The sequence below is a fragment of the Stegodyphus dumicola genome, chromosome 9 (genome assembly GCF_044657685.1).
Source record: "Stegodyphus dumicola isolate Sdum_Otavi_A_Nest chromosome 9, ASM4465768v1".
Taxonomy (NCBI): Eukaryota; Metazoa; Arthropoda; class Arachnida; order Araneae; family Eresidae; genus Stegodyphus; species Stegodyphus dumicola.
In genome coordinates, this window is record NC_140776.1 from 149,012,226 (window position 1) to 149,021,865 (window position 9,640).

Sequence of the window (9,640 nt, forward strand, 5' to 3'; positions counted from 1 at the left end):
GGTGCGCATCTAGATGTTATAGCAGTCCTCTATACAAAATTTCAACGTTCTTGAGGCTACTCGTTTTTGAGTTAAGCGAGATACGTACGTATGTACATACGTTCGTACAGGCTACACGAAAAATTCTTTTCAGAATTAATTTTAAAGCAGTTTTATAATTTTTTTGGAAGAAACGAGTCTTTTAATATGTTTTTACGTACAGATATCACGCAAAAACATCGCTAAATTGCATTCGATAGCGGTCAAAATGGATATTTACGTTGAAATATGCTGCCTGAAACTTTTCGCGATTACAACCCAGGCAGCATGCATTCGTAAATTGCACGAGAAAAATACGTGCAATTTACGAATGGCCTTTCGTATAAAAAACGTTCAAGTTGAACGTAAAAATATCATAAAAAGTGTCCAGTGGCAATTACTAAATATTTACGTATATTTTTACGTTATACTATACGTAACTTTTACGTAAAATTTAGGTATATTTACGCGAGAGACTCGCTACTTTTACGTATAATATACGTAAATTTCAGGGATTTACGTATATTTTTAGTAAAAATTTACGTATATTTATCGCATATACGTAAATCTCAATTTTTTGCTTCACGTATGCGTATATATTTAGTAAAAATTTACGTAAATTTCCCAGATTTTTTACTGTATATAAACGTATATATTAGGTAAAAATTAAGGTAGATATTCCCCGTATTTTATGGTACAAAAACGTATATATTTGATAGAAATTAACGTATATATTTGATAGTAATTGACCTAAATCTTCCCTACGTTTTCTTTGCATATGCGAATGACTGGTAAAAATTTAATCCGATGTATTCTCCACTTTACTGTGTATAAATGCACATTTTTTGGTAAAAAATTTGCATAAATCTCCAATTACCTTTTCACTGCATTTTTCATAAAATGTACTTATTTTAATCTCATATTTTTTATATAAATCTATGCAAAAACTTTCTGTATGCTATGATTAAAAGGTAAAATAATTTTTATATCAAATTCTTACATATCTGCCTTTTAGTTATGTACAGCAATATGGAATATATATAACTGGAAAATTTAAATGCACTAATAAATGGAAAAAAAAAATCTATTAAAAAATTATGTAACACTTAAAGGCTGAAAATTACTTTTAATATTTCATTTCAAAGTGACTACAAAATATGCAATAAATTTTGTAAACATCAATTCTGTGTTTTAAATCAATTAATGCTATCGTTCATTTGCATTTTTGTTTACTAAATTCATTTCATAAATTTAAATTTAGTAAACAACTGTAGCAAACAGTTGTTTACTAAATAACACTTTAAATAAATTATTTGCTTTTCCGAAGGACATTTTCTTATGCCCCGTAAATGAACGATAGCATTAATTGATTGAAAACATCGAACTCAGGTTTACAAAATTTATTGCATATATTGTAGTCACTTTTAAATGAAATATTAAAAGTGATTTTCAGCCTTTTAGTGTTATGTAATTTTTGAATAGAAATTAATTTTTTTTGCATTTAAATTTTCCAGTTATATATATTCCATATTGCTGTACATACCTAAAAGGTGGATATGTAAAAATTTGATATTAAATTAATTTTATCTTTTAATCATAATATGCAGAACATTTTTGCATAGATTTATATAAAAAATAAGAGATTAAAATAAGCACATTTTACGAAAAATGCAGTAAATAGGTAATTGGAGATTTATGCAAATTTTTTACCAAAAATGTGCACTTTACACAGTAAAGAGGAGAAGACATCGGACTAAATTTTTACCAAAGTCATTCGTATATGCAAAGAAAACATAGGGAAGATTTAGGTCAATTATTATCAAATATATAAGTTTTTATACCGTAAAATACAAGGAATATCTACGTTAATTTCTATCTAAAGTACAATATAGTTAATTAACAAATTCAGTAAACGAATGTAGCACAAAAGAAAACATCATACATTTAGATTATTTGAATGAGTGTGCTAAATTTTAAAATTGTTAAATATAGACCAGGAAATTGTATAAAACTTACCTTTTCCAATAGTTTACCAAGTTGACTTTGTTATTTTCCTTGAAGATGAATGTTTAATGTCACAAATATTTCATTCATATCTTCAGATAATACACAAATATATACATATTTATTTATTAAAATTCAGTTTATCCCAAACATGTTAAAGAAAATATTAATTTGCATGCAAGTTAATCGAGTAGCTTCTGTTTTAATTACACACATAATTATGATATGTAAAAATTTTACATTTATCAGTCAATCTTGCAATGTATTGTAATCTATTATTGTTGTCTTTTTCAGTTTAAAATCTTATAAATATATTAGATCAGTACTAAAAGTTCACCTCTACAAAAGAAATGCTTTATTGAGGTATTTTTAAAAAGTTCCCTTTTACAAGGTAACTGTTAATTTCATAAATAAGTTCATAAAATTATGCAAATTCAAAATTACCTAAATATGTTCTTTATTTTATCTTATATACCAGATAAAATTTCAAAAAGTTAATTTGTTTAGGAATATTGAATTTTTTAATATTTATCTCATGTGACTTTTTCTATAACATCATTATAAAATGTGCATGTTGATGTGGACATATCAATTATTTTTTTCACCAAATAGCTTTATGGTATTAAATGATTTAAAAAGAGGAAACTGGACAAAAGAAAGCAATTAGAAGCTGGCTAATTTTTTATTAATTTGTCATCAAACGCTGTGCATTTTAGATTATGCTCATATGATGACAATGAGTTATTTAAATTATAAAATTATTATGAACATATCCCACATAAATTAAAAAGTATAAAATTTCAAGTTGTTTGAAGTATTATGAACTGTAATACTTGCAAAAGAAATACACATGAAATTAATTTAAGAATTAGGTTTATTTTACAAGTATTCAAAAACTGCAATTACTGTTAAACAATAAAAACTAACATTAAATCTGAAGAGCATATTTTTTTCAATAATAAAATTCAACATAGACTTCATGCAGCTTCGCCATATTTGTTCTATAGTTCGCTGTCTTTAATATCCTGCTCGATTTTTGTAAAAGTGAATTCTTTGTCACCCAATGTTTTGAGAACAGCTCCTAAACAAGAAAAAGAAAAATTTGTAATAATTTCACACTTCAGAGGTTTTCAGTTTTTAAATATAGTTGAAGTATTAAAAGATGCATATAAAATGCACTGAGTATTTCATTACACAATGCCTATAATTTCAAGTGAAAAATACTTAAGATTTGTTTAGAACTGCAAGGTTGAGAAAGTCTTTAATGGCTATGTTTGTATTTAAGTACATGAGAAAAAACTTAATTTTGTATTAATTATATTGCATTAGCCTTTTCAATTTTACTCCTACATATAGTAAAGAATATTCACTTTCTTACAGATAACTTTTTCTTAAATAAAGAGTAAGCAGAAAACTAATCACAACACTATATACATATAACAGAATACTTCATAAACATATACATGTCATTAACATACGTATATGCATTAACAGGCTATTTTACACATTTCAATAAACCAGAAACCAATACACAATCAAAAGTATTATCAGTAAATTCCTCCAAAATCAGAGCAAAAATCTTTAATTATGATAACAATGGCATCTCAGTTTGCAATATAAAATATTTTAAGTCTACATTCATGTGCATTCTAAGCAAACAGAATGTTGAATAACAATAAAATTATAAATACCATAAAAAAGTTAAGAGCCACGTAGAATGATAGCAAGACTAAATAAGTCTTCCTTCAAAAATCAATTTAAATTCAAAAATTTGCCTTCCTGTTTAACATCTCAAAATAGGGTTACTGCTTTCACTAACTAAATTTCCTGTCTTGGCAAAATAAAAATTGTCACTTCTGTTGCAGGAAATATTTGCTGCAAACTTTGTATGCAAATAATCCAGTGAAAAAATTTTAATTGTGGCTTGAATATTTTCTTTATTAAATAAATGAAAAATTGCCACATAATATTAATTTATGGTCCACATGAAGCTTTTTACCTCTACCATATCATGCAGCTATTTTAAAATATATACTCTCATATAAAAGCCACAGAATTTTTTTACCAATATTAATATAGTATAAATCATTAATAAATCTTCTAAAAACAGCCCCAAATTTTCTGAATTTGATACCCAAAACATAATTCTACGTAACTGTTAATGTATGCATTTGCTTGCACATACTTAAAATGAATTATACACACAAAAACTTAACATATTAACTTTAATAAATTCTTAATTAGCAGGATGACTCAATTAAGGCAAAATATGAAAGAAATCTACCTGATGGAATAGTTGTAAAAGATATATTTAAAAAAAGCTAATATTGTTTACCTTACACATAGCAGAAATTGAGTAAACTGTATGCAGCTAGATTATTTATTAGGAATAGAAGTTAGATCAAAGTACCAAAGTCACACCAGGGCTTTAACCATTTGGGTGCAAAGAAGCACCTGAATTTCAAAAAGAATAATTTAAAAAAGCTAATAGAATTATATAACTTTTACAATCTAGTACAAATATTAGACACATAAACAACACTAAATGCCATTATTTACTTGCATATTTTCCTTCTTTGTGTACTTTACTCTTTAATTTTTCAGGATATGATTTAGAAACAGAGTTATGGTAAAAATGTATACTGGTAAAAAAAATATTGCTGAAACTGATAAGTCCTTTGAATTATATACTATAGTGCAAAGAGGGATGGAATATGTGACTAAATATGATAAATCAGATTACAATAACATTAAACAAATAACATGAAAAACTGAAAAAAAGAAATTTTATTTGAAATTATTTTTTAACTCATGGAAAGACAGACAGTATTTCCAACTTATTAAATTCAATTATATTTTACCTTTGTCAAACCAATATTGGTAAGAGAGTTGTATTTAAAATCAGTGCTAAGCTAAAACTGCTTTCTTGCCTAATTTTATACTATTGAAAATACCGGTAATAGTCAAAGTTATTCGTACTCAATATGTGTAAGATTATTAATGAGTTGCCAAACCTCAGTTAACCATCTAATATACTACATTCAACATTATTATTTTTCTTTTTGAATGTCAGGTTTTCATTATTTCTGCCAATATATCTGTAACAGGACATAAAGATTGAGTCAATGTAGAATAGAAAATTACCTTGCAAGTTAGCACCTTTACCTTAGTGGCAGTACTTCATTCTCTAGAAAAAACATTTTAAATTATTATACTTAAACAAAAAATTCATATTTGTTACAGCAAAACATCAATAATACAATAAACCAGAGTTGAATGCAAATCTAGTTTAACTCCATTCTTGAAAACTAGTTTATTACTTTCAATTTAATTTAAAAATAATAAAAAATAAGGTACGTATTATGATGAATACCTAGATATCTCGCCTAAACTGGCAATCCTTATAGGTTATACAGGTTATAGAGGGCACTAAGATAGAGAGTATTAATCCCACACTAGGGACTCTAACATTTGGTAGGAACAGTTTGAAAAGTGAAACAGATATTTATAGTGAACCAATGCAAAACAAAAACAATAGTTCTTTAGGGACAAAGCCCCTTTGGACTAATAAATCCGAGTAAATTAACAGCTTTTAGCTATTTTTTCTTCTTGTAAAAAATAGACATACATAATATTTTTAGAAAATAACAGTACTTTAAGCATGCAATTTCCACATATTTAACACAATAATTCATTCTAGCTCTGTTGCAATACTGGCAAAGGTACTCCTCCGTTATTAGGATGGGATTCAGAAATGTACAATGAAACCTCGAGATACGAGGAAAGTATGAGCAAAATACGAGATTAATTCGAGTAACGAGCAATGAGCCAGGCTGTTGGTATGGGTGGCGCCATTTCCCTATCCGGCTCAACTCGGGGAATCCCCTCGTCAGATCACTCAGTGTTCTTTTATATACGTGTTTGTGCACTTGTAATTAATTGTTTTGACATTTAACGTGAAAATAATTATTTCAAGATGCCTCGCAAGAAAATTGTTGCCTCAGATAGTGCTGCAAAGAAAAATAAGGAGGCCATGGCCGTCGATATCAAGAAAGAAATCGTAGATAAACATAAGCATGGTGACGGAATTGGCGAAGACTTGCGGCCTTTCAATATCGAAAATATATACTATTCTGAAGAAGCAGGAAGAAATTAAGAAACCTGATGTAGCCAAAGGAATTATCGTTGCTTCCAAGCACCATAAAAGTACTCCTAGATGTTGAGAAGCTGTTGTTGGTGTGGATTAATGAGAATGAATGAGTTAAAATGTTGGTAACAAAGTTAAACTATTGTTATATTATTTACCAGTGTTATTTATTAGGAAAAATTGACTTGATATTAAAATAATGATGATATAAAAATTGATATTTTTTGGGGTGTGGAACGGGTTAACTGAATTTCCATTATTTTCAATGGGGAAGCTTGTTTCTAGATACGAGAAATTCGCTATACCAGTTGAATGCTGGAACGAATTAAACTCGTATCTCAGGGTTCCACTGTAGATATGTAAGCATGTGTATATGCATGTATGCGCATATACACATACATACATAAAGAATATACACATGCACACACGAGCACCTACATTTAAAAATGCATGCATATAAACACACATTTCTGAATCTCCTGATAACAGAAGAATACCTACATGAATCATAGGATTTACATTATTCAGTTTCATTAGAATTCTTAAATGCAGAGGATTTGCATTAATCAGTTTTATTAGAATTTTTAAATGCAGAGGAATTACATTAATCAGTTTTATCAGAATTCTTGGTACTTTTCTGTTTGGCCGGCGCAGGCGATAAAGTCGCCAATAATGGTACAACTGATGCCAAACGAAATATCTTCGCTGGTAACCTTTTACACTTCATTTTCAAAAAAAGTCGAAGCCATTTTTTATCAGATTAATTGGGTTTTATTTTCAATGCTGGCATACAATTACATAGAATTTTTACCAGATGGTTCAATTTTATGCCCTAAGGCCATTCGTGGTAATTAAGTCAATTAGGATGCAATCACACACCTCACCCGAAGACGAAATATAGAAAAGGCAAAGTCAACGGTCAAATTCGTCAAATTTAATGAGAATGCACTAGCGAAGTAAAGCACTGCGGTTTTACATAATTTCTGAGTAAGCTATTCCTACGAATTGAAATAATTCTTGCATTTAAACTTGTATTCTAAATTAAGATTTAACTTGAAATTAATGTAGATAATTACTGAGAGAATTAGAATTTTGTAGCGTTGTTTACGTGAGATGAAATCACTTGGGATCGCGTGATACGAACTGGCGAATCAGGATGTTGAACCATGAAAGCATAGTAAATTCTTAAATGAATGTCCTTTTTTAAAATTTATTGGCCTTTTACAGAATTTTAAACGATATTAAAATGTCTGTGCCTTCAAAATAAACAATTCTTAGAACTAACATTTTTTATGTGTGTACTTTATGTTGTCGCCAATAAAGTCTGCTTGGCGAGATTTGCGCCGGCGAAACGGAAAAGTACCGAATTCTTAAATGAAATCTTCACTATCCGAAAATTCAGTTTCATTTCCAGCTGAAACTGTATCAGGACAATCTCATTTATATTATTTCCCTCTAACAACTGAACATTTTGAAAACCTTTTCTATTCCATGGAAAACTAATGCTACATTAAACATACATTTTCTAAATCTGAAAATTTTAAGTTAGCTTAGAAACTGTAATCATTCTTAAAAAAGTTTGATTTATGCAGATGTTAGATCAATAAAATTACTTTCCTGTGAAAAAGTAATATGGCATTGAACAACACGATTTTACACATCAAGATATACTGAGTGAAAATTCCTGAAATGTTTTATTTCTTGGTATCTCTGCAAGAATTGTATAAATAAGACTACCTCCCTTTTATATATATATATATATATATATATATAAATGTTTAGTAAATATACTATGAAGAAAATTTGTTACATTATTTACAGTTCATAATTAATAGAAAATAAATCATTTCTTATCTTATCAGAATTTATTTTTATCACATTCATAAACAGTACTAATTTAAACAAACATACCATTACGATTTCAATAACTATGAACTAGAAAATCCAAATCTGCATCTTTGATGGTCTAGTAGATTGGACGTCTCGTTTACTACAATTCAGCAGGCTGCTGACTCCCCAGACTGTAATATATATAGATAATTAATTTACAAGGGAAAAAGCAACAAAAATATAAACAATTTCTTGGTTTTATATAAGCATTTCTGCACATTTACAATTTAAATTTTTTTAACTATCTAGTTATATCAAAATACATGATTTTGTAAAATATCATTCAAATAATTTAAGGTATTTTAGATCAAATACCAATTTTTCAATAAATTTTTTCATGCAAGTCTAATAATCAATATAACTATCAAGTTTTGACTTCGAAAATTATGTTTAGAGAAACTTGAAGCTGCAGTAAATAGTAATAAATTTATTCAAAACTGAAAGTAAAGCATTCTTACTTTATTTTCTTTCTTTAACTATGGCAGATCTTTTAAAACAACAAAATCAAACAAACAAAAAAGAAATGCATTCATGAAAGGACTTAGGACTTACTTATTATTCATGAAAGGATATATTTCAGTAATTACTAGTGCATAAAAATTCAGTATATATATAAAAAAAAATGAACACAGATTTGGAACAAAGTACCTGTGTTTCTATGGCATAAAGTTTCCTTTTTTAATAGCACAATATCTTTGAGTTAAAGATTATATATTAAAGCAAATTTATAAAACTAAATTCAAAAATAAGAAATTAAATTATTTTTAGGGAAAACACTAAGCAAATAAAAAATTTTGAATTTCATAAATAAATGAAAGTTACATGCTTTATTTTTTGGCATAAGGTAGATAACATTTCCATAACAGATTTCTGAACAATTAGTCATGTTAATATTGCCTTTCTTTTTCCATTAAAAGCTATTTCCTGCTTAATTACAGTATGCTTTAAGATAAATATTAAAACGTTTGAGTAAAAATAATATAACTATAAAAAGGTGAGACACATACAAAAAGGAGTGACACAAACAGTAAGAAACAGACTAGTGCAAAATTTAACAGTACCAAATCCTGAAAATGAATCATTAGGCACGTACACAAAAGAACAACACATGGAAAATCACATTTCCTACACAGACGCTATTTATAAAATTTTATATAGGTGAAAAAGGTACGAGTATTAAACACTGAAAATATAAAATATTCACTTACTTTCTTCAAATAATTAGTAACTTCGATGGATTCTGTCACAAACGCCAATCCACGAACAAACAGTATTCTTTGCGACTTTACCATTCTTTTCGACCGCCATTGCTGAGTGCTGACTTCACAAATATCCCGCCACAACCGGAAGTAGAAAGTGTCTGCTTTGCCATTGGTCAGTGAACAAGAATTGCAACGCTTTTTTTTTTCTTTATAATTAAACATATTAAGAAAGCCTCTAAATTAGCATATGAAATAAACTTACTTTTGCATTATATAAATTTATATTCACAGCATCTCTGTATTAAGGTAATAATTAAATTTTTCTACGAAAAATAGAAATGTCTGTATATGCGCATGCTCAGTGTATAATCGTAAATCC

The 9,640-nt window shown here is 27.9% G+C and overlaps 1 long non-coding RNA gene across 1 annotated transcript; it reads right to left on the reverse strand.

The window, feature by feature from the left end:
• Positions 1 to 2,878: 2,878 nt before the first annotated feature.
• Positions 2,879 to 9,416, reverse strand: LOC146995510 (uncharacterized). Its single transcript, XR_015043115.1, has 4 exons — positions 9,268 to 9,416; positions 8,081 to 8,190; positions 5,167 to 5,209; positions 2,879 to 3,103 (listed from the first exon to the last, which is right to left on the reverse strand). It is a non-coding gene; the product is annotated as an uncharacterized LOC146995510 (long non-coding RNA).
• Between the last annotated feature and the right edge of the window lie 224 nt (positions 9,417 to 9,640).